Source organism: Musca autumnalis, unplaced genomic scaffold (assembly GCF_047663935.1).
Source record: "Musca autumnalis isolate F117 unplaced genomic scaffold, ASM4766393v1 scaffold_1, whole genome shotgun sequence".
NCBI lineage: Eukaryota > Metazoa > Arthropoda > Insecta > Diptera > Muscidae > Musca > Musca autumnalis.
Genome location: NW_027411644.1, coordinates 81190248 through 81217863, shown reverse-complemented (window position 1 = coordinate 81217863; position 27616 = coordinate 81190248). Strand labels below are relative to the sequence as shown.

The following is a 27616-nucleotide window of genomic DNA, read 5'->3' as shown; positions in this document are numbered from 1 at the left end:
ATTTTTTATACCCTCAGCATTTATGCTAACGAGGGTATATACACTTTTATACGGGCAAAATGTGCCTCATCGAAATAATGGTTTTAGACCCCAAGTATGTTTGGAGGAAATGTGTTTCAGACAATTTGGAGTCGATTTAGCAATGTCCATACGTCTGTCTGTCTGGCTGGTGCGCACGATAGCTCTCGAACGGATGAACTGATTAGAATCAAATGTTGGTTATCGATATATTTTATCCAAACTAAGTTTAAGTTCGAAGATGGGCCATATCGGTCCACTCCTTCAGGTACCTCCCCCACAAAAGTTCGAAAATGTTCGGAACATTTGTGCGCACGATAAATTTTGGAGGGAGTAACCGATTAGGTCCATTCATTGCACATCGTGAAATTCCTACCAGAATTAGGTGAGGTTCCAATATGGACTCAATCTGTCCACTCCTTCGGGTACCTCCCACACAAAATTTCGGAAAAGTTCAGTTTAAGACCTTCTCTCGAATCGCTTTGATTTTTGTTGTTACAACTTGTATTCACTGTCACCTATACGACGGTATCAATTTTATCGGGGGCAAGTCCATGTTTCCTGGAACACACGATAACTCCCGAAAGGATCAGCCTATTCGGTCCAAAATTTGACCTTTAAAAAAATGTGTAGTTTAACATCGAAAATGGTTCACAAAGGTCTTCTACCTAGGGTACCTCTACCAAAAATTTCAACATTTTTATTTAAGTGCAGTTCAGGATATGTTGGAAGATACTTTGCAAAATTATACCGATGCTACTCCTTGTTGTCCTGTTTACAGCGGTATTATGTTCTTCGTGGGCAAGTCTATGCTTCCAGACATACTGCTCCAAAACCTCTAAGTTATAGGGTGACCAACTGAAATGACTTCTAAAATAAGATCCACTTTCATATTGCAGTATGTCGATCCATACCTTTAGGTACTTCCCCCACAAAAGTTCAAAACCTTCCACAAAAATAGTGCGCACGATAACTTACGAAGGCGGTAACCGATTTGTCTAAGCAATATTATGTTCTTCGTGGGCAAGGCCATGCCTCCTGACATAGTGGTCCAAAAGTTATACGGTGACCAAATTAAATGTCTGGTGGACACAATATCTATAGAAAGTAATGAGTCCTAAAATAAGATCCACTTCCAAAATGGACTTTGTCGGTCCATTTTTTGAAGTACATCCTCTGCAACACTTTTGAGCTTCAAACCAAATATCTTTTTTGTCGGCAAGTTCATACTTCCAAAAATTCCAAAAGGGGCCACAAAATCTGCCTAGCCCTTATTAGATTCGATATTGGCAATAGATGAAAGTTTCAATTCTCACAGTTTGAGGGTATATCTCAGTCGGCAAAGCCGACTGATACTTTTTTACTTATTCATCAAAAAATATATGTATATCCCTAATATATAACGAAAATAGAAATAAATATATCAAATGTCGTACGGAAGTTGACACTAACATTACAGCCCAGTTCAATCAGCTGGGTATTTCTGTTATATATAACCGGATTTAACAAACCTACTGGGTTTCAAATGTCAACTCCTTTGCGTATACGTCAAATAAATCCTCATTAAGAAGGTTAACCCTGCAAAAGGTTATAATTAGACAGCGGAATCCTATGCAAATGCATATATGGTTAGGATGGTCGTAAAGAAAATCTGATTAGACAGAAACTCGTTTTATTACAAAATAAAACGAATTAGGCCCAGAAATTTTTGCATATTCTGCATATCGTGCATATTTTGACATATTTGTACATATCTGCATAAAATGAGCATAAGGAGGGTTGGCGTTTTTTGTTTAAGATGACGACTTCTATTTTGTTTTTCAAAATAGTCAGGCTTAATCCCATAGTCGTTGTTGTAATATTTTATTAAAACAATTTTAATTTATTAGTGGGAAAAAATTGGCGATGTTTACCAAGGGGTAAGGAAACTTTTTATACCCAAGTGTCAATTGCTAGCTCAAATAGATACGTGCGCAAAGAAACACTCTGATCGAGAATTTCTTTGGCACTACCTAAACTCTAGCAACTTCAATTGCAAACAAAACCAAATCTTTCCCACTGCTATGCGTTCGTCGATTCTCGACGAAAGAACACATAACTAATTTGTTGGTATTGCATACTACAGCAATAAACAACATTTTGACGGTGCCCGGTCTCACAATTAGGAGGGTTGGCGTTTTTTGTTTGGGATGACGACTTCTATTTGGTTGAGCATATGCAAAACCATATGCAAAAATATATTCAAGGATTTGTGGTCTAAATATCCCACCAAAATGGCTGAAATTTGGTATTAAGTCTTCGTTAGGGGTATGTAACTTTACAACTGAAATCTGTCCGCATAGGTCCACGTTTTGATATAGCCCCCATAGAACGGTACATACATACATACATATGTTCCCACAACATCCCTGAAGGGACAAGGGAGACTTCTCTCATATCAATGAGTGCTCGCCGATTCATATTGGCTCAATGATATGGAACCTACAGTTTATCGCCGAGTCCGAACGGCGTGTCTCACGACACCACTTGTAGAGAAGTTCTTCATGGCTGAAATACTCAGGAAATGTCGCCAGCATTACTGAGGGGGAATTTTGCCACCGTTGTAAATTTGATGTTGCTTGGCCTGGGATTCGAACCGCAGACCTTATGAGTGCAAGGCGGACGTGCTAACCATTGCACCACGGTGGCCCCATAGAACGGTACCTACCGATATTCGGTATTTTGAAAGTTGTAGCCTCAATATCCCACCGAAATGACTGAAAATTGGTATTTAGTCTTCTTTGGGGGTATAAAACACTTCACCTGAAATTTGTCGGCATAGGTGCACGTCTTCATATAGCCCCCATAGAACGGTACCTACCGATATTCGGTATTTTGAAAGTTGTAGCCTCAATATCCCACCGAAATGACTGAAAATTGGTATTTAGTCTTCTTTGGGGGTATAAAACACTCCACCTGAAATTTGTCAGCATAGGTCTACGCCTTCATATAGCCCCCATAGAATGGGACCTCCCGATTTTCGGTATTTTGAAGGTTGTGGCCTCAATATTCCACCGAAATGCCTAAAATTTGGTATTTAGTTTTCGTTGGGGGTATACAACTTCCCACCAGAAATTTCTCGGTATAGGTCCACGCCTTCATATAGCCCCCATAGAACGGTACCTCCCGATTTTCGGTATTTTGAAGGTTGTGGCCTTAAAATTCCACCGAAATGGCTAAAATTTGGTGGTTAGCCTTTATTTGGGGTATAAAACATTCCCTATGAAATTTGTCGGTATAGGTCTACGCCTTCATATAGCCCCCATAGAATGGTACCTCCCGATTTTCGGTATTTTGAAGGTTGTGGCCTCAATATCCAACCGAAATGACTGAAATTCGGTATTAAGTCTTCGTTGGGGGTATAAAACTTTCCACCTGAAATTTATCGGTATAGGTTTACGTCTTCATATAGCCCTCATAGAATGGTACCTCCCGATTTTCGGTATTTTGAAGGTTGTGGTCTCAATATCCCTCCGAAATGGCTGAAATTTGGTATTAAGACTTCCTTGGGGGTAAACAACTTTCCACATAAAATTTATCGGTTTAGGTTCAGGCCTTCATATAGCCCCATAGAGCGATACCTCCCTATTTTCGGTATTTTAAAGATTAAGGCTGTGGTTGTACATTTCTCTATTTTATTGACTTGCCTGAAGAGAATTTTAAACAGAAAAATTTTACACACAAACATTTTTGTACCTATTATTGCAATATTTGTTGCATAAGAAAATATGTAAAATGCATCAATTTTGCATATGCAAAAATTTATGCATTTTGCATAATTTTGCATATGTCATATGTTTCGATTGCAATGTAATCAAAAGCCAAAAATATGCCCTGTCTCAAAATTTGACAGGAATCGGACCAAAAATAGGGGTTGCATAAAATTCCGCTGTCTAGTTATAATATACACATGACCTTAGGGACACTTCACGCCCACACCTTCAAGTATTTTGATCTAATTTAAAAATCGGTTATGACAAAAAATAGGGGTTTGGTCAGGAAAATTGAATTCTGAACCATTGTGTTCCAGACTCCCACCTGAAGAGGTCCTTAAAGCGTTTGCAGGACTTGTCAATATTAGGATATTTGTTAGCATTTTTCTTTTCATTGGTAAATGTTTTTCATTAATGGAGAATTACCAAATCATCTCATCTTTGTGTCGTATTTTATCAAGTTTTTGTTATTATTCCCCTGTCAATTACACTGTGATACAAAAGTGCACAAAATTTTTTTGCAGGATTTCTGATGCACAAATTCGGTTTTGTGGGAGTCCATAGAAGACGAAAATACCTTTGGTTTCTTTGGGTCACTTCGGGTTTTGATTTTATAACGGTAAATGTAGTGAAAAATGGGCTTTCTTGGATTTTCAAATTTAAACGGACATTAGTTCTTTTTTCCACAACCGATTTGCACACACTGTTTTTCATTATAAAGGGGAGAGTAATGCCTTTCGAACAAGTCATAGGTTTTTAAAATCGGTTAACAAATGGCTAAGTAATAGTGGTTTAAATGTGACAAAAACGCATTAAATAACAGTAAAATGTTTTTCCTTGTGCTTTAGGCTGCGTAAACGACACCTAACAGTACAATTATTTACTGTTAGCAAGTAGGAAATTTAGTTGGGAAAACCCAACGAAATCGGTTGAAAAATGAATGCGTTATGGCATTTTTTGTGTTTCAACTTTTTGGTTTTTTTCATATTTTCCTTTATAAAACATTGATACCTTGGCTTGTTCGAAAGGCATTACTCTCCCCTTTATAATGAAAAACAGTGTGTGCAAATCGGGTGTGGAAAAAAGAAGTAATGTCCGTTTAAAGTTGAAAATCCAAGAAAGCCCATTTTTTACTACATTTACCGTTATAAAATGAAAAACCGAAGTGACACAAAGAAACCAAAGGTATTTTCGTCTTCTGTGGACTCCCACAAAACCGAATTTATGCATTAGAACCCCTGCAAATTTTCACTGTAGCACAGTGTTATTAATACAATTTCTTAAAATTGCATGTCAATGTGTGGGGTATGAGCTCTTAAATTAGACCCAGTAAGCGTTTGTTTTTCAATCAATTACAAAATAGTAATAATAGCGTAACCTACATACATACAAAACTTCAAACTTTATCTCTTCCAAATACCCAAAGAGTTACTTGAATAAACTCTCTGCTAAATGTTTCAATTCCAATTGGAATGAATTGTTGAAAACATCACTCGCCGAATTGTCACAGAACGTTTCAGTAAATTTCTCTTTTTATCTCAAATTCCTTCTACTTGTTCCTCCACTGAAACTGTGATATTTTATTTCCAAAAAGTTTCCTGGCGGAACATTGTGAGGGTGTTTTCACGTGTGTTTTATTCAGTGGCCAAGAGAACTCTCATTTACCAGGCTCATCTCATTTTACGTCTTCTTTGGAATGTTACCCGCTGTAACTTACCGTTGTGTTAACAAATCGTCGTTAGCTGGCTTTTAATTCTGGCTGTGCTCTTCGCTTGAGTTTGGCACACAAAAATGTTGCTTCCTCTTTTTGTGGGCTCTCTATTTCTCTCCCTTGTATAGCTGGTGAGAACAATAAGACAATTATTTTTCGCCTGACATGCCTTAACATACAAAACGAAAGTTTCAATCCAGTTCAGTTCATATCGGGTTTTCATACGGTTTGGTGGTTTATGGAAATTTATACGCGCGCGTTTACACGTTTAAATGGCAAATTGTAAATGAATGAATTTTTAATTTTAAAGAAGAAAATGAAAATGTTCTTTAACGAGTGATAGAGCAATAATGAAAAATCATGGAAATGAAAATTAAATTGAAATAAATTTATTGCCCTAGAAAGTGTTTAAAGAAAAATCGTATTGCATGAAAATTGTGTCAAAATTTGTGGCCAATAAATTTAACAAGCCAAAGGCACAAATGGCCTGAAATGTGAGGTCCACCAAGTGCAGTGCAAAAGTGTTTTTGATGAATATAGAGAAAAATAGTTGAAATTATTGCAAGAAAAAGGAAAATTTTAAGGAAAAAATAAGAAATTATATTTCCAAAAAATTAATTTTATAAAAAAAATATTTAAAAATTAATTCCCAAAATAATACTGTGGTGTTCTTGTAACAAAGAGATAAAAGTGAAATTTGTTTATACAACTCTTTATTAGCATTCAACCTAGATAAAAGGTAATAAACCCAAAGCATTTGAATGCGCTTTCAATAATTAACTTTTTTCCGAGAACAAAAAGAAACATTCTCGAATACCCCTTTTTGTGTGATTGTATATCATCGTCGTCCATGTTTTTCCATTTCCCTACAGATGTGTAAACAAATTTTTCTTCTTTTTGGTGAAAAACAGTAACAAAACTTTTTTTACTCTTTACTTTTTGGTGTCCTTTACACATTCCGATGCTTCTGCATCAATGCCATGAACATTGGTGGCTGGCTGAATGGCTATATTATTTCTTTCGCTATGTTGTCGTATTTGCTAGAGCAGAAAGAATTCCTTCCCCACATTAAATTCTTTGACATAGTTTTCATACCGTCAATGATTGTTTGTTTCCCCCATAACTACTGCTGTAGACAACAACAACGCTGTTGATGATGGAAACTACATTATTGATATGGGGGTCAAGGAAGATAATTTTTTTTTGAAATTTTATTTTCGTTTCCTTCATTTGTAAGTTTGATGGTGAAAATATTTTTCCACTTCGGTTACCATGGTAGCTAAAATATTTTGCAGCAATATTTCGGATAAAAACAAAATACAAATAAATACAATAACAACAAGTCAAAGTAGTAAACAGAATAAACTGTGTGCGAAAAAAACAAATTTGTATCAACGGACAGTGTCTTGCAAGTGGGAAAGATATTTCTACAAGGAGCAAAAGAGTAGTGAACGTGGATTTTTCAATTGCACACTGATAAGAACTATAATTTCAAAGACCTTCAACATAATCTCGTGGATTTTAAAAAAACATTTTGTCCATTAACATCACATTGATAGCGTGGATTTTTAAGGAATAGTTTTTCAATTAACATCACAGAGAAAGCGTGGGTTTTGTAAAGAATATGTTTTTAAAGACCATGAACAAAAAAGCGTGAATTTTTTTAAAGTTTCTAAAGCCTAGATCTTTAGAAAAATATTTTCCATCAACATCGCTTTTTTTAAGTGAATTTTTAATGAATGTTTTTCAATCAATGTATCATCAGTAAAACTGGATTTTTAGAGAATATTTTTTCCCACTTTTTCCATCAATTTGCAAAGATTTTTAAAAATATGTTTTTCTGCTTTTCAAAGTAGTCAGTCTTGAGCGAACAATTGACACTTGGGCATAAAAAGTTTCTTTTTGAAAATCAAGAAACAAGGGAACTGATGAGGATATTTAGCGAGATCCGAAACTATAGGTTTTCCTGCCTTACCCCTTGGTAAACATCGCCAATTTTTAAAGTTGTTTTAATAGACACTTAAGGAGTTCGGGTTTTCACTAAAAAGGCATCATTTCAAAAAACTGAGAAGCCAATTGATAATTCCCTTCGCCGGGATGAAATCATGATATTGGTAGCGATCAGTAAAATTTTGCAACACTGTCAGTTCGTTTTGAAAAACATTACTCTCTGTAATAGAGGGTAATAAATGAAGTTGAGCCAATGGGGGAATACTCCGCTCAAGCAATCGAAAATGAGATTGAATCTTCAACAATAAACAAAACAAACGTTTTAATAAAATATTAAAACAACGACTATGGAATTAAGCCTGACTATTTTGAAAAGTAAAATAGAAGTCGTCATCCCAAATAAAGAACGCCAACCCTCCTAATATGTTTTTCTGTTAACACACCTCAATATGCGTGGATTTACGCAAATAAGCGCAAGAACATACCAACTAGCACTAGCATGGATTTTTTAAGATTTTTTTCAATCAACATCTCCGCCATATGACTCCAATGCGGATGTTTTAAAACAACAACAGACCATATCAGACCGCATTTAAACAAATTCAATTAACATCAATCACACCCAACAGTCTGGATTTTTTTTAAGAATATTTTTTCAAAACACCTCAAAACACGAATTTTTATAGATGTTTTTCAATCAACATTACACCAATAAACAAGAATATTTAAAAAATATTTTTCAACAAACAACCGATCTATCAACACGGAGTTGTAATGAATATTTTTTACAAACCAAGAATGTACCTTTTTATGAATACTCTTTAACGGTAATTGGGGATTCATAACGATTTTTTTGTTGGGAAAAAAGTGTATGTTTGGAGAATATTTTTAAATCAAAACTAATGCATTTTTAATTAATATGTTTTGGAAATTAACTATGAACTTTTAAAGAAAATATTTTTGTATCAATAACCCAAAAAAAAACGATGGATTTTTTAATACACATATATGTTTGAACAACAAACCGTGGAATTTTTTTAAATACTTTTGAAATAAAAACTTTTGGATTTTTTTAATCAAAAATTCGTAAATTTTTAAAACCAGAATATATTTGGATCCAATAACTATGGACTTTTCAAGAAAATCTTTAAACAATAACAGCATATTTTTAAATATTATTGGATTTTTAAGAATATTATTGAAAAAGAAAAAAAATCCGTCGATATTTAAAGAATATTTTTGAACAAAAACCGTGATTTTTTTAAGTATATTTTTAAACGATGATAGTCGACGTTTAAAATGTGTATGAAGCAATATTTTTTCAAAATATTTTTGAATGAAAAACCGTGGATTTTTTAATAAAGCAAGTAAAACGATTCAATCAGAACAATACTCTCAGCCTATGACAGCACAAACTTTTATTCTGAACTATGGAATATTTAATTTTATTTCTGTTACGAAGATCCCAAAGCCCACAATTTTAGGTGGAGAAGTTTTTTGACCATTTGGAACTCCAGCTTTAGCTAATTCGGTCAGCTAAATTCGCTAAAATCTTGAAATCGGCTGTATCGTTCGTTATACGGCGCTGTACCACAACGTGGGCCTATGTCCACAATTTTTGATGGAGAAGTTTTGTGACCACTGGGAACCTCAAATGTCAAATTAAATGTCGTTAATATTTTCTAAATACCTAAAATCGGGAGGTACCGTCTTATGGGGACTATACCAAAACATTTGCCGATATATCCCATTTTCGAATTTGACCTGCGTGTGGAAGAAAATACACTCAGGTGCAAAAATATAGCGTTCTAGCTCAATTATTTCAGACCCAAGAGTTTTGTAATCACTCTTGGGTCTGAAATAATTGGGACATGACCCGGTCGACTCAGAATTTTACTCTGATCAAGAATATATAGGAAATTCTGAGTGAAATCGGACAATTTGGAGAGAAATAGTTTTTGATTTTCTTTATTTTTTGCTGCGTTGATGCTGCTCCGCAGCAAATGGCTAGATAGACTCTGAATTTTACCATTTTACTTTACTTTATGGTATAGTAAATGAGTGTTTCGATTAGTTACAAACAGAAAAAATCTTAATATGGAGGGTATAAAAACAATAATAAATAATTATTATTGTTTTTATTCCTTCTCTATCTAGAGAATATTGGTTTCGACAGCCCCGCGAACCCCAAGGTTACCAATCTTTCGGAATCTCAACTCTCCATACCACCGCAGATCGTCGGAAGTACCTTCCCGTCCCTGTGTAGGACCAATATTGCAAGTTATCATTACGTCCATTTAAAAAATAGTGGTGGAATTAAATGTTCATTCTCGTAAGTGACAAAAGACGTTTTGGATGTTTCTATAGTAATTAGGTAGGTTTTATAAACAGTGGGTTGTATGAGGACTACTCCCTTTTAATTGACTTGCTAATGAAAAAAAATTATCATACATGTGTATGTATTTGAATCACACATTTTTTAAGTTTTAACACGTTCCATTCTTTAAAAATATTCGATCTGGTCGATGATGGAAAGTTGACGGATCTGTGTGCTTTAAAAATACCTGCCAAATTGAGATCAATTGTTCGAAATGAAATGTTTTTGTGACAAAAATCTGCTATGAAATTCGGAGGAGTGTTTATCAAATGGAGATCTTGTATTTTACAGAGTTTCAGAAAATCATATATTTATAAGTTAATAACCTCAAAGCGGGTCGTTATATGGTGGCTAAATCAAAATGTTATACCACTGTGGTGCAATAGTACGCACGTGCGACTTGCACGCTGAGTGCCCGGGTTCGATTCCCAGGCCAGTAGGCCTATTCTGTAACATTAACAACTATCAATATTGTTAACATTTCTTTTGTTTTTGTAACAACAATAAAACAAACAAATGAAATTGTTGTAAAATAAACAATGAGTAAATTTGATAAAAAGTTTTAGGGGCTCAATTCTGATTCTATGAAAATGTGAAATGAAAAAAAAATATTATAAAGAAAATAAATGTCAAATGAAAAATATTATAAAGCGGTCTATACACTATCAAATTTGTTTGTCAATATTTGTCATTGTATGTGTACATTTTTAAAAATTTGAGAATGTGTGTGTGTGAATTTTATGGATTGAGGAAAATCAAAATAATTTTGATTTTCAAAAACCAATTTTGGGAAATGGAAATGATAAGAAAGAAAAAAAAAAATACATCAATTTTCACGGTGCTCTTGAACCACATTTAAATGGATGGTGCTTACACCTGAGAAGTTTTTGCGGATTCTAAAACTAAAATGTTCATAGATAAGAAATATCAAAAAAACAAAAAAAAAAATCACCAAAATACGTATGTATTAAGGGGTTTTAAAAATGTTGGGCGTTTGAACCGACAAAAATGTTGATTAGGAATAAAGATCAAAAGTTTTGCGGAGGAGATACTAAAAGGAATGGATCGATATTGACCGTTATGGAAGTGGATTTCCAGCCACAACATATGGTGCCATAGGGGGTTTTTACACTCTTCGGACTGTTTGCTCAAGAAGTATGGACTTGCCCCTAAAAAAACGTTTACCATCGTAGTTGAGGCAGCGAATGCAAGTTGCTTCAACAAAAATCAAAGTGATTCGATATCAGGTCTTAAAGTGAACTTATCCGAGTCGGAGGTACCGCATGGAGTGGACAAATATAGTCCATATTTGAACCTGATCTATATCTGGTAGATATATTAGGATGTGTAAAGTATAGACCAATTCGGCCACTCCCTTCAAGAGTTACCGTACGAACAATTTTTCCGAACATTTTTGAACTTTTGCGGGGGAGGTACCTGAAGGAGTGGACCGATGTGGCTTATCTTCAAACTTAAACTATGTTTGGACAAAATATTACTAAGGCCAAACTTTAGACCGAATCGGCAGACCTGTTCGAGAGTTATTTTGCCCTCCAACCTCCTCACACGGTGTCATATGGCTTTTTTTGCAACTTTCAGGCTATTTTCTCAGGAAGTATGGACTTGCCCCTGATGAAACTTATACCGTCGTATGGAGGGCAGTGAATACAAGTTGCTAAAGCAAAAATCAAAGCGATTCGAGAGATGGTCCTAAACTGAACTTTTCCAAATTTTTGTGTGGGAGGTACCCGATGGAGTGGACCGATTGAGTCCATATTAAAACCTGATCTAAGTCTGGTACACGCTCCACGATGGGCAAAGTATGGGCCAAATCGGTTACTCCCTTCAAGAGTTATCGTGCGCACAAATTTTCCGAACATTTTCGAACTTTTGTGGGGGAGGTACCGGAAGGAGTGGACCGATATAGCTCATCTTCGAACTGAAACTAAGTTTGGGCAAAATATTACGAAAGCCAAATTTTTAACCGAATCGGTTCATCCCTTCGAGAGTTATCGTGCGCTCCAGCCAGCCAGACAGACGGACGGACATTGCTCAATCGACTCCAAATTGTCTGAAACACATTTCGTCCAAACATACTTGGGGTCTAAAACCGTTATTTCGATGAGGCACATTTTGCTCGTATGAAAGTGTATATACCCTCGTTAGCATAAATGCTGAGGGTATAAAAATGGAAAATCAATAGGCTTCTTTCTCTGTGAAACCCTCATCAACCCCCAAAATTTCGTGAGGATCCGATCAAAATTCCGGAAAATGGAAAAAGAAGAGAAAATTCAGAAGAGAGATATTCGCTTTGAAATAAAACTTTTTCTCCAAATAAGTTTTTTGCAATTCCGACCCCTGAATATTATCTGCTTCATCTGTAGGACCTCCATTTCCCCCCCCCCCCAAAATTTCGTGATTATCCGATCAAAATTGCGACCTGTAGCGTGATTTGGACACCTACGCCAACCTGCTTTACATCATTGTAAAGATGGGATTTTCTACCTTCATAGTCAGGCTTTGCTTCTGGAAGATCCCCAACCAAAGCTGTGATATTTCTCATTATTATTAAAATCGCCAAAAATGAAAAGCGGGTTCTATTAGCGGCTATTGCAATATCTTCGTTGTTTGACTACCTACGACAACCTACGTTGCATTGTTGCAAAGGTAATATTTTCTACTTTCATAAGCAGTATAGAAGCCGAGATATTCGCTTTGAAATAAATTGTTGACTTCTTTGCCAAAAAAGTTGTTTGCCCATTCCGACCCCTGAATATTTTCCGACCATCACCAAATCAATAGGCTTCTTCCCCTCTGGGACCATCATAAACGTCACAGTTTGTTGACGATCGGATTAAAATTGTGACCTGTAGCGTGATTACAAGGTATAGATGGACAGACGGACGGACGTACCCACATAGACAGATCGACTCAGCTCGTCGAGGCATTTATTTTGTATGTATATTTACGTCTACGACCATTATTTCGATGTGTTACAAACTTTTTGGCCAAAACCAACCCTACCCACATAGTGGTGTAAGGTATAAAAATCCGTAAATTGAACGAAAAGTTCGTAAGTCCCAACAAAAATTCAAAACTATACGAGGAGAAGGTTGTAAGTCCAAATATATCCAATTATCTCGCAAACGCGATGGAATTTGACCAAACAATTTACAGGTATTGAAGCGGAAAAAAATAAGCGAAGAATACTGAAATCTAAATACTAAAATCTTTAATACAGAAAGCGCTGGAATGTTTTTTCTTCCTCCTGAAAAATTTATCAAAAGGGTCTTACGACATTTTCGTGCGTAGCAGACGATATATTATCGTCAACAATTGTTTCATGAACATTACATAGCGACCATTTGTTATAACAAATATTAATAAAATATCGAACAGTCATCAAGATCTTGTAACTTGGGAAAATTCATATTTTAGGTCCGAAAATGTGGAGATTTCCAACATGTTTATTGACTCCATCCATCGGTAATCATTCCTACTTATTTTCATTTTACATAAACCTCTGTTATGTTTCTCTTTCAACCCACTGTGCCACTTCCTACCTTAATCGGCAATATATGGATTTGTTTTTACCCCGTTTAACACAAAGTTCAAGGCACAAATTTAAGTTGTGTTTTCTCTAAAAGAAACTTTGAATTTTGTTGTGTTTTTCTATTTTGTTTTGCGTTTCTCCTGCTGTTCTTGGAATTGTTGTTATTTTTATTTTTCGATTGTTGATCCTTTTCCCACACAAACACACACACTCTCACATTGCTACCATTCATGATGAAGTTTCATGGCAATTTGGAAAATACATTCATACATACCCCTTTAACCCGTTCTGCAATCATTTAAGGAGTCACATTGCTTTAGTAACGTTTTATGACTAAAAACGCCAAGCAAAATAATGGTTTTTAATTAAATAATAGTTTCTTAGTCATTTGCCTTACTAAACCACACATACACAGCATACATCAACTACCTTCTCCCATGCATGCATCCTACATTCGTTGGATTTCATCGCGATTGTGGGGTGGCGGTCGCTGGTGGTAGTAAACTATAAAAATTGTGCTGATTTCTAACAACATGCGACATTTAGGATTTAATGCTTCGCTGATTTTAAGTTGGCTCTGAAGCAAAACCAAATAATCGTAAAAAAATGAAAGAAATAAAATCATCATCAATGTTTAATTGTTTAATTCTCTCTGCATGTTCACTCACTCTGTACGCAGTATTTGTCTTCATCTTTATAGAAAGTTGAATAGAAAAAACAAATATTGTGATATTTATCACGTTTGAGTTGTTTGCTTAAAGAAAAAATTATAAAAAATGTAGTAATATTAGTAAAAGTAAGTTACAAAGTTGGTAGCACACCTTGCCAAAGATTATAACATAAGATAACATAATGACATTATGATACAAAACTTGACAAATTGAAAATCTATACCAAGTTACAGTCAATTCAGTAGTAAACCACTTTTAAAGAATCACATCCGGCGCTATCGTTTACCATCCAATCGGTTGGGACAATTTTTGTGGATAAGTTTGTAACCACCCGAAAACATAAATTGCAAATTACAGCTATTTTGGTCGGAAAATGTAGCTAAAGTTCTCAAAGTAGTTACAATCGTGAGGTACCGTAATATGAGGGTAATACCAAAACGTGGATATATGTCGCTAATTTTCGTTAAAAATTTTTCTGAACTTTTTGCAATGTCGAATTTTTTCGGTAGAGAAATAGCAAAATTGTCAAAATATTAAAAATGCTCAAAAAACAAGTAAAAAAGTATCAGTCGGCTTTGCCGACAGAGATATACCCTCAGCCTGTGTATATTGAAACAAATTTTTCCCAAAAAACGCATGTATTTAGGGAGTTTTAAAAATTTTGGGCGTTTGAACTGACAAAAATGTGATTAGGATTAAAGATCAAAAGTTTTGCGGAGGAGATTATAAAAAGAATGGATCTCCAGCCACTACATATGGTACCATAGGGTTTTTTTACAACTTCAGGGATGTTTGCTCAAGAAGTATGGACTTGCCCCTGAAACAACTTTTACCATCGCAATTGAGGCAGCGAATGCAAGATTCTTCAACAAAAATCAAAGTGATTCGAAAGCAGGTCTTAAAGTGAACATGTATCCGAAATTTTGTGTGGGAGGTACCGGATGGAGTGGACAAATAGAGTCCATATTTGAACCTGATCTATATCTGGTAGATATATTAGGATGTGTAAAGTATGGTCCAATTCGGCCACTCTCTTCAACACTTATTGTACGCACAATTTTTCCGAACATTTTTGAACTTTTGTAGGGGAGGTACATAAAGGAGTGGACCGATATGGCTTATCTTCGAACTTAAACTATGCTTGGACAAACTTTGGGACCGAATCGGCAGACCTGTTCGAGAGTTATTTTGCCCTCCAACCTCCTCATACGGTGTCATATGGTTTTTTTGCAACTTTCAGGCTATTTTCTCAGGAAGTATGGACTTGCCCCTGATGAAACTTATACCGTCGTATGGAGGGCAGTGAATACAAGTTGCTCTAGCAAAAATCAAAGCGATTCGAGAGATGGTCCTAAACTGAACTTCTCCAAATTTTTGTGTGTGAGGTACCCGACGGAGTGGACCGATTGAGTCCATATTAAAACCTGATCTAAGTCTGGTACACGCTCCACGATGGGCAAAGTATGGACCAAATCGGTTACTCCCTTCAAGAGTTATCGTGCGCACAAATTTTCCGAACCATTTTCGAACTTTTGTGGGGAGGTACCGGAAGGAGTGGACCGATATAGCTCATCTTCGAACTTAAACTAAGTTTGGGCAAAATATTACGAAAGCCAAAATTTGAACCGAATCGGTTCATCCGTTCGAGAGTTATCGTGCGCTCCAGCCAGCCAGACAGACAGACGGACGGACATTGCTCAATCGACTCCAAATTGTCTGAAACACATTTCGTCCAAACATACTTGGGGTCTAAAACCATTTATTTCGATGAGGCACATTTTGCCCGTATGAAAGTGTATATACCCTCGTTAGCATAAATGCTTAGGGTATAAAAACGGAAATGACTCAAAATAGCCAAATCCTCAAAAATGCCGAAGATTTAGTAAAGGCATCATACGAGGGGCACTAAAAAACCTTCTGGCCTAGGCAACACCCAGTGTCGCCAGGCGTCATTTGACATTTTTTTGGTTGACAGTTGACAGTTTTTAGCCTAAGCGTACACAGGATAGTTTGACATACGACCATGTGCTGGGTGACTTGAAAAAATCACTTTACAAAAAATGGAATATACTTGTGAACATTTTCGTCCTATAATTTTTCACAAATTTCGACATGGATAATCATGGCAAATTAAATCTGTTGTATGTATTAAAATGAAAGATTTTTCCCAACTCGAGGTCGTTTGTTTTAATCTGTGTATGTCGATAAAAGTCCATCCTATATTACTATGAAACACTGGCTTAATGAGTTCAAGGCAAGGTCTTGAGAGTCGCCCAAAATCGGCCTTTGTGCCAGAAAAAAATTAAGCCGTGCGTGAACGGATAATGCAAGATCGCCATGTTATATACCGTGAGATAGAGGCATCCTTGGGCATTGATATTGCATTAACACCTGGCCCCAAAATGGATTTTTCTCGCTGAAACCAGCAAAAATTGGTCAGTCGTTCAAAAAAAGGCTCTTGTGGAGTTGTGCAAAAAAATTGTGTATAAAAACGATTGCGGTGGCTTCAGACGACATTTATAAAATCGTCACAGACGACGAATCTTGGATCTATGCTTAGGAGCCCGAAACAAAACAGGAATCGACCATTTGGATCTTCGAAAGCGAGCCCAATATAACGAAAGTTGTTCACCTTCGAAGCGAATGGTCCCCTGTTTCTTCGGCAAAACTGACCGTGTGGCGACTATACGGCTTGAGATATGCAGGACGGTTAATTCTGAGTGTTACACTACAATTTGTTTGCCTGAAGTCTCCTGAGAAATTCGGAAACGAACAAGAGAAATCGAATCGCTCTGCATCATGACAATGCGAGCTCTCACACATCAATTCAAACTAGGCGCTGTTTGACCGGACAAAACGTGGAAGTGATGGGTCATGTGCCGTAGAAACCTGACTTGGCACCCAATGGCTTCATTTGATTCTATCGCATCAAGAAAAAAGGCGTGGTCAACTATTTTCGTCGCCAGAAGATGCTATAAAAGCTTTCAAAAACCATGTTTTGGAGGTGTCTCAATCAAGCAACTGAAAACAACCCAAAACATACATGGTCGCATGTCAAACTGTCTTAAGTACGCTTAGGCTAAAAACTCTCAAACTTTCCAAAAAAATGTCAAATGACGCCTGGCGACACTGCGTGTTGCCTAGGTGAGAAGGTTTTTTAGTGCCCCTCGTACTAGAAAAAATCGTGAGATACCGTGATATGGTAGAGAAATTTTCTGACCTCTTGGAACCTTAAATGTCGAATTATTGCCATTTTTATACCCTCAGCTTTATGCTAACGAGGGTGTATACACTTTTATACGACCAAAAATGTGCCTCATCGAAATACTGGTTTTACACCCCAAGTATGTTTGGATAAAATTCGTACCAGGCAATTTGGAGTCGATTTAGCCTTGTCCGTCGGTCCGCACGATAACACCCGGACGGATCAACCGATTTGGGTATCCTAATATTTTGTCCAAACCTAATTAAAATTCGAAGATGGACCATATTGGTCCACTCCTTCGGGTACCTACCCCACAAACGTTCAAAATTTTTGTGTAAAATGGTGGCGACAATAACTGTCGAAGGGTTTGGACCAAATCCATAACTTAGCACATCGTATTATGCCTTCCAGATATAGATCATGTTAGAATATGGACCATATCTGTTGGTTACCTCCCACACAAAATTCGGAATAAATGTGGATTTAGAGCTCCTCCCGGATCGTCTTTAAATTTTTTCAGCAGGTTGTCCCTGCACCCCACTTTACGACGGTACAATTTTTTGGGCGCAAGTCCATACCTTCCGAGATAATTACCTAAAAGCTCCACGAAATCTTACGGCACCAATTATTATGGCAAATCTGCAATATAACATTATGCAACACTGAAAATGCAAACAACTTCTAGTATGCATTTTTTGAAAGTACATATTTAGACTACAAAAACTCTAGTAGGGTTTTGTCCTGTCAGATCCAGTTCGGATTTTATGGTCCCATCTAAACCGGGCTAAATCTACACTTTTTGCATTTATCAGGCCTTTATCTCAGAAACGAATAGGAATTTGGCCTTGCTGTCTTCAGCAATATTGTAGCCCAAAACTAGTAGAACTTCTCTTTTGAAAAAACCACATAAGACAACTCCATCTAGGGCATCAAAATCTATAAAATATAGAACATTTTACATAATTGCTGAAATTCTGGTCAGTATCGGCTAAACTATTGGGAGTAGAACCAAGTAACCTTTTGCAAGAATCTTCCAAATAAAGTTCTCAACAATTCTTTAGAACATTCTGAAACTCTTAAATGCTTACTTCATGTTGTTTCAGCGGTATTTTGCATCATATCTTTTACAACACGTATTTCAAACACAGTTCACACCAACAGTTTATTCTCGCATTTCGGATTTCACTACATTATTGACATTTTTATTAAATCGTCGTTGAAAAATGTACTGAAAACAACGGCATATAGGCATTTTACAACAATGACATGTTCTGAAGAGTTGTGTACTACATTCCAGGGAATATTTTTCCAACAGAAAATATTCAGGAAAAATTAACGGTTTTGGAGATACGGTGCGAAATGTGTAAAAATTGTGGAACTGAAAACTGATAAAGGGTAAAAAGGCGTTCCATTAGAATCAGCGTTCGTTCATATTTTCCCTATTCAGGTTCATATATTCCCTATTACCAAGCACCTACGAGGTCACATGGAGCTCCGAAAGAACGACAATTTTTTTATGACTACGTTAAAGCCCTCTTCCTCATTGCCTTTCTCGTCAACTTAAGAGAATATTTTTATACCCTCAGCATTTATGCTAACGAGGGTATACGGGCAAAATGCGCCTCATCGAAATAATTGTTTTATACCCCAAGTATGTTTGGACGAAATGTGTTTCAGACAATTTGGAGTTGATTTAGCCATGTCCGTCTGTCTGTCTGGCTGGGGCGCACGATAACTCTCGAACAGATTAACCGATTCTGTCCAAAACTTGGCATTCGTAATATTTTGTCCAAACTTAGTTTAAGTTCGAAGATGGGTTATATCGGTCCACTCCTTCCGGTACCTCCCCCACAAAAGTTCGGAAATGTTAGGAAAATTTATGCGCACGGTAACTCTTGTAGGAAGTAACCGATTTGGTCCATACTTTGCACATCGTGAAGTTTCTATCAGACTTAAGTGAGGTTCCAATATGGACTCAATCGGTCCACTCCTTCGGGATCCCTCCCACACAAAATCTTGGAAAAGTTCAGTTTAGGACCTGTTCACGAATCGCTTTGATTTTTGTTGTAGCAACTTGTATTCACAGCCCCCCATATAACGATATAAATTTTATTAGGGGCAAGTCTATACTTCCTGAGAAAATAGCCTGAAAGATACAAACAAAGCCCTATGAAACCGTGTGTAGTGGTTGGAGCGCAAGATAACTCTCGAACGGATCTGCCGATTCGGTCCACAATTTGGTCTTCGTAATATTTTGTCCAAACTTAGTTTAAGTTCGATATAGATCAGGTTCGAATATGGACTATATTTGTGCACTCCTTCGGGTACCTCCCACACAAAATTTTGGATAAATTCACTTTAAGACCTACTCTCGAATCACTTTGATTTTTTTGAAGCAACTTGCATTCGCTGCCTCAATTACGGCAATAAAAGGTTTTTCAGGGGCAAGTCCATACTTCTTAAGAAAACAGCCCGAAATTTGTAAAAAACACCAATGGCACCATATGTAGTGGCTGGAGGGCTCGAACCGAATTCTGCGTTCGTCCACACTTAGGATATTGTAATAGTTCTTCGAATATTAGATGAAATTCGAAGGTGGTGCTTATAGGTCCACTCCCCCCACAAAAGTTCGTAAATATTCGCTAAAAGGTACGCAACCGATTTGGTCCAAACTTTGGATTTCAAAATATTGTCGAAACTTAGTTCATGTTCAAATTTGGGCCATATCTGTCCAATCCTTGTAGTACCACCCACACAAATGTTCAACATTTTTGTGTGGTTCGAGGATTTTTTGGACATTTTTACCGAAGGTTTTCCTAGTGGCCCTGTTTACAGCGATATTATGTTTTTCGTAGGCTAGTATGATAAAAAAAAAACCCTATCTTTCGATATCCCCGCAAAATTTTTGAGCTTTAATCCTATCCATACTTTTGTCGGTGCATATGCCCAAAATTTTGAAAACCCCCATAAATACATAAGTTTTTTTTTGGGAAAAAAGTATTTCATTCCACACAGGCTGAGGGTATATCTCTGTCGGCAAAGCCGACTGATACTTTTTTACTTGTTGTATTAAAGTTTACAGAATAATTTTGAGTGTCAAATTATTTTTAGCACTGCACAATGTCCAATTTTACGAAAAACCTGTCCAAAACTCTAAAAATGAATGGATTTAGACCTTGCCTTGGGTTTTTATGTTTTTTTTTCGGGTCGCTGGTTTCCGTTTTCATATTTTTTAAACCTCAGACGGTCATTAAATGGGTCTTTTTTGCTCCTTCTCCTATAAAATGTGATCTTTTCAGATTAAAATTTTCTACAAATTTGTTCGCCATCAAATTTTACTATAGGTCTTAAAATACACCAGAACCCTATATCTTACCTAAACTCCTCAAATTGGCAAAATTAAAAACACATTTTAGGGTTAAGGGCGTATTTCATATGAGTTTTGACAAAATTATCATACTAAACATCATTTTAGAAGAATGGCGCCAAAGACAAAAATGTTTTCCGCTAAATTTTACTATAAGTTACCAAAGAAATGAATTCTCTATTTGCATTACACACCAAGGAAATATCGATATCAATTTTGCCAGAAAACGAGAAACTAAAATATGGGAGCAAGCTTCTACCATTTCTACAGGTTTGAACAAATTTGAATTAAGATTACTTGGAATCCTTGCACTTTAGGTATGTGGTATCTTTGGCAACTTTACCGACAAGAATGCGAGTCATAAAAAGAGTCCTTTTTGGTCCCTTTCTCCAGAAATCTTTAAAATCTCCTATAAAATGTGATCGTATCAGGTCAATATATTCTAGAAATTACTATAGGTCCTAGAATACATCAAAACTCAAAATTTGTCCTAAACGCCAAAACCCCTATACTATATTCTGACATTCTGATTTAACGAAAATATGTATATACACTCCGGTTCATCTGAATGGAACCAACCAATATTTGTCTACAAATACCGTTATATTTGACGAAAGGAGAGGAATTGTAAATTATAATTTTGTGGACATGTAGAGTATATAGTAGCCGATATTTTCAATACCTAACATGTTTCACATATGCGTCATAACGGTACTTTTTACTCGCTTTATGAAAAAATGTCAAAATATTAGCATTTTTTTTAATGGATAGAACCACCCTAAGAATTTACACAAATCCTTTGTTAGATGTGGTAGACTTTAACAAAAACCTATTTATAATTATAAATAAATGCCGTTAGTGTTGACTGCCAACAAATATTGTGCAAAAAACTGTATTAGGTACTTTTTACTCGCTTTATGAAAAAATGTCAAAATATTAGCATTTTTTAATGGTTCACCAGGATAGAATCACCCTAAGAATTTACACAAATCCCTTGTTAGATGTGGTAAACTTTAACAAAAAACTATTTATAATTATAAATAAATGCCGTTAGTGTTGACTGCCAACAAACATTGTGCAAAAAATTGTATTAGGGTCTTGAAATTTGATGTAAATCGAAGCTTATAGCAACAAAAAATATTTTTTTTGAAGAAATCGGTGGAAATAATTTATAAAGTCAAAATTTTATACTGAATTATGTTCAAAATTTTCTATACTACAATAAAATTACAAAAAAGTCACATTTGATAGGTTTATGAGTCCGAAACAGAGGAAATATGGTAAAGATAACTCAAACTGGGTGAAACCCATCGATTTGCATTCACTTTCCTGAGATAAAATATCAATTTTTGGATTGGAAAGGTAGAAATTTGAGTTTATCTTTACCATATTTCCTCTGTTTCGGACTCATAAACCTATCAAATGTGACTTTTTTGTAATTTTATTATAGTCTTGAAAATATTGAACATATTCAGTATAAATTTTGACTTTATAATTTGTTTCTTCCGATTTCTTCATAAAAATATTTTTGGGGCTCTAAGCATCGGTTTTCATCAAATTCCAAGACCCTAATACACATTTTTGCACAATATTTGTTGGCAATCAACACTCACGGCCTTTATTTATTAATTATAAATAGTTTTTTGTTAAAGTCTACCACTTCTAACAAAGGATTTGTGTAAATTCTTAGGGTGGTTCTATCCTGGTGAACCATTAAAAAATGCTAATATTTTGACATTTTTTCATAAGCGAGTAAAAAGTACCGTTATAACGCATATGTGAAACATGTTAGGTATTGAAAAATATCGGCTTCTATATACTCTACATGTCCACAAAATTATAATTTACAATTCCTCTCCTTTCGTCAGATATAACGGTATTTGTAGACAAATATTGGCTGGTTCTATTCAGATGAACCGGAGTATATCTGCAAGACAAAATATCACATAAAAAACGAAAAGTGCAAATATGTACAAGATGTTTGGATGAAAATTGGTAAAAAAAACTCTTCCCTTTTTATGAAATGATAGGGTATGCAGTCCAACTCGATCTTACTCACAACTATTTTCATATTTTAATGTGAAAATTTACATTGAAAAAAAAAAAATCAGCAAGTACGGACGTCAGTTATTAAGGAACGCAAACTTCATTGGCGACACTTAACATCTTAAATACGTTTCACATACCTTTCATTACAACTACAAAAAAAAATAATAATATTTAAAAAGGGATGTTTATTTTGGATTTTATCATAGTTTTATAAAAACTTATATAATGAGACAAAGAATCCAAATCCAAATTTTTTCATAACTACACGCAGCCGGATTCTATAAAATATATTTGACCCTATTTAATGTTAATTGATAAATTTTTTTCGATTTTTGGCCAGGTTTTTTCGGAAAATTGGACACTGTGCATTGGTAGCGTATGAGATGTGTCAGTACTAATACGCACCCTAAGTCCTCAAAAGGAAATAAACACTTGTGTATAATGTTTTTAAAAGGTTTTATTTAGCTCACCCCGTTTGTTTTATTACACTGTGCAGCAGCATTTTTGGGGGGTGGAAAATTTCTTTTGAATATGAAAGCCCTTGATGAGTATACTAGGAACCCAAAAGGAAATTTTCGCCATAGGTCAAGTTTCTGAGATATCGCGCGATGAAGTTTTTGATTTTTTCCCTATAATACTTGGGAAAATAGCTCCATATCTCTGTTTGGCGTTGTTGTAGCTTCGTTTTGTGGTGACATGTCTTCAGTGAAATCGATTGGCGAATCTTTTTGTAGAACATTACATTCTTCTAACTCAATGTCTTTCATGTCCTTTTCGTCCTTTATTTCTTGAACCGTAGTGAAAGTACCACAAGATGAGATTTTTCAGCATCCAAATATTCTACAAAAATGTTGCTCAGAAGATTTTAGGTACGGTTCCCCTTGACAACTAATCAATTTTGTCACGTTTTCATTGTCCTTTTGACATTTAATCGGTTTTGGTTCAGAAATAAACTATGTTTTGTTTTTCTGTATATTCGTCATTGGGTATTTATTGGTATGTACACATAACTATTGGTTATTGCTTATGTAGACATCTGGGGGCTTCTGAAATTTTTACACAAATAACTCTTGAAATGACGAACACGTTAATAACAAATTTTCCTTGGAGGATAGATCCGGTTATCTCAATTTTGGAACCGGATATTCCGACATTAAAACCGATTTTTGAACGGTTTTAAGTAACCGATTAAACTAATATGTATACCGTTAAAAAGGTTATAGAGTTGTCAATCAAATTAAATTAATTCGTTTCTGAAAACGTTGTTAGTTGCAATTCTAGAACAAAAAAACCGTTTTCTTAAACCGCTTTTAAGGAAAAATATCAATACGCGCAAATATGGAGATCAAAGGCTGGGGGCGAACAGTTCTTTTTGGCGATGAAAGTCGATGAAGGAAATATTACGAACCCGGAAGGGCAGTTATGCCGTAGGTCAAACTTCTGAGTTATGGCGCGATCAAATTTCGTTAGGGTTTTTGTCATGTAGGTATGTATAGTTTGTCAAGAAAGAATTCATTTCGCTATAACTCAGAAGTTTGGCCTACGGCATAACTGCCCTTCCGGGTTCGTAATATTTCCTTCATCGACTTTCATCGCCAAAAAGAACTGTTCGCCCCCCAGCCTTTGATCTCCATATTTGCGCGTATTGATATTTTTCCTTAAATATTTTTGGGGCTCTAAGCATCGGTTTTCATCAAATTCCAAGACCCTAATACACATTTTTGCACAATATTGTTGGCAATCAACACTCACGGCCTTTATTTATAATTATAAATAGTTTTTTGTTAAAGTCTACCACTTCTAACAAAGGATTTGTGTAAATTCTTAGGGTGGTTCTATCCTGGTGAACCATTAAAAAATGCTAATATTTTGACATTTTTCATAAAGCGAGTAAAAAGTACCGTTATAACGCATATGTGAAACATGTTAGGTATTGAAAATATCGGCTTCTATATACTCTACATGTCCACAAAATTATAATTTACAATTCCTCTCCTTTCGTCAGATATAACGGTATTTGTAGACAAATATTGGCTGGTTCTATTCAGATGAACCGGAGTATATCTGCAAGACAAAATATCACATAAAAACGAAAAGTGCAAATATGTACAAGATGTTTGGATGAAAATTGGTAAAAAAAACCCTTCCTTAAAGTCGATGAAGGAAATATTACGAACCCGGAAGGGCAGTTATGGCCGTAGGTCAAACTTCTGAGTTATGGCGCGATCAAATTTCGTTAGGGTTTTTGTCCATGTAGGTATGTATAGTTTGTCAAGAAAGAATTCATTTCGCTATAACTCAGAAGTTTGGCCTACGGCATAACTGCCCTTCCGGGTTCGTAATATTTCCTTCATCGACTTTCATCGCCAAAAATAACTGTTCGCCCCCCAGCCTTTGATCTCCATATATTGCGCGTATTGATATTTTTCCTTAAATATTTTTGGCGCTCTAAGCATCGGTTTCATCAAATTCCAAGACCCTAATACACATTTTGCACAATATTTGTTGGCAATCAACACTCACGGCCTTTATTTATAATTATAAATAGTTTTTTGTTAAAGTCTACCACTTCTAACAAAGGATTTGTGTAAATTCTTAGGGTGGTTCTATCCTGGTGAACCATTAAAAAATGCTAATATTTTGACATTTTTCATAAAGCGAGTAAAAAGTACCGTTATAACGCATATGTGAAACATGTTAGGTATTGAAAATATCGGCTTCTATATACTCTACATGTCCACAAAATTATAATTTACAATTCCTCTCCTTTCGTCAGATATAACGGTATTTGTAGACAAATATTGGCTGGTTCTATTCAGATAAACCGGAGTATATCTGCAAGACAAAATATCACATAAAAACGAAAAGTGCAAATATGTACAAGATGTTTGGATGAAAATTGGTAAAAAAACCCTTCCTTAAAGTCGATGAAGGAAATATTACGAACCCGGAAGGGCAGTTATGCCGTAGGTCAAACTTCTGAGTTATGGCGCGATCAAATTTCGTTAGGGTTTTTGTCATGTAGGTATGTATAGTTTGTCAAGAAAGAATTCATTTCGCTATAACTCAGAAGTTTGGCCTACAGCATAACTGCCCTTCCGGGTTCGTAATATTTCCTTCATCGACTTTCATCGCCAAAAAGAACTGTTCGCCCCCCAGCCTTTGATCTCCATATTTGCGCGTATTGATATTTTTCCTTAAAAGCGGTTTAAGAAAACGGTTTTTTTGTTCTAGAATTGCAACTAACAAAGTTTTCAGAAACGAATTAATTTAATTTGATTGACAACTCTATAACCTTTTTAACGGTATACATATTAGTTTAATCGGTTACTTAAAACCGGTTCAAAAATCGGTTTTAATGTCGGAATATCCGGTTCCAAAATTGAGATAACCGGATCTATCCTCCAAGAAAATTTTTTATTAACGTGTTCGTCATTTCAAGAGCTATTTGTGGTAAAAATTTCAGAAGCCCCCCAGATGTCTACATAAGCAATAACCAATAGTTATGTGTACATACCAATAAATACCCAATGACGAATATACAGAAAAACAAAACATAGTTTATTTCTGAACCAAAACCGATTAAATGTCAAAAAGGGCAATGAAAACGTGACAAAATTGATTAGTTGTCAAAGGGAACCGTACCTAAAATCTTCTGAGCAACATTTTTGTAGAATATTTGGATGCTGAAAAATCTCATCTTGTGGTACTTTCACTACGGTTCAAGAAATAAAGGACGAAAAGGACATGAAAGACATTGAGTTAGAAGAATGTAATGTTCTACAAAAAGATTCGCCAATCGATTTCACTGAAGACATGTCACCACAAAACGAAGCTACAACAACGCCAAACAGAGATATGGAGCTATTTTCCCAAGTATTATAGGGAAAAAATCAAAAACTTCATCGCGCGATATCTCAGAAACTTGACCTATGGCGAAAATTTCCTTTTGGGTTCCTAGTATACTCATCAAGGGCTTTCATATTCAAAAGAAATTTTCCACCCCCCAGACTTTGAGTTCCATTTTGTGTCACAGTGTTATTTATTTATTATTTATTCTTGGGTCAAATTTAGTAATTCAAATTTCACCCTCTTCCTGTCAACCGATTAATCTGAAATTTTGTATACACTTTGGATTTTGGTGACAATACAATTATGTTTATTCATTATCATTATAAATTCAAGATGGCGGCCGCTACAAAATGGCGGATAACGTAGGTTTTATCAATCCCATCAATATGGGTGTCAAATGAAAGGGCTCAACAAGCAGAATACAATATACTATAAAAAATTGAAATCCAAGATGGCGGCCGCCACAAAATGGCGGATAACGTAGGTTTTATCAATCCCATCAATATGGGTATCAAATGAAAGTGCTCAACCAGTAGAATACAATATACTATATAAAATTAAAATCCAAGATGGCGGCCTCTACAAAATGGCGGATAACTTAGGTTTTATCAATCCCATCAACATGGGTATCAAATGAAAGGTCTCAACAACTATGCAAAATTTAAATCTAAGATGGCCGCCGCTACCAAATGGCTGATAACAATTTTTTATCAATCCCACCAATATGGGTATCAAATGAAAGGTCTCAACAAGTAGAATACAATTTACTATGCAAAATTTAAATCTAAGATGGCCGCCGCTACCAAATGGCTGATAACAATTTTTTATCAATCCCACCAATATGGGTATTAAATAAAAGGGCTTGACAAGAAGAATACAGTGCACTATACAGTACATCTTATACACCCGAAAACCATACAGTTTCTAGCTAAGTACAATTACGGGACGGCTGAAAGAAGAATGTTGCCTTTAAAACTATCATGGGCTTCTATAATACATAAAATGCAGGGCAGCACTGTGGATCACGCAGTCGTATACTTAGGTTCGAAACTGTGTGAAGAAGGTCAAGCCTACGTGGCTCTTAGTAGAGTAAGATCTTTGCAGGGACTAC

The 27616-nt window shown here is 35.7% G+C and overlaps 1 protein-coding gene across 1 annotated transcript in view; it reads left to right on the top strand.

Annotated features, from left to right (window-relative positions):
• The first annotated feature begins 5656 nt into the window (after positions 1-5656).
• LOC141402034 (uncharacterized) overlaps positions 5657-27616 on the top strand; it is a 1128858-nt gene continuing 1106898 nt past the window's right edge. Inside the window, exon 1 of the mRNA XM_073982660.1 lies at positions 5657-6220. The gene's annotated coding sequence lies outside the window, so the exon portion shown is untranslated. The remainder of the gene's footprint in view (positions 6221-27616) is intronic.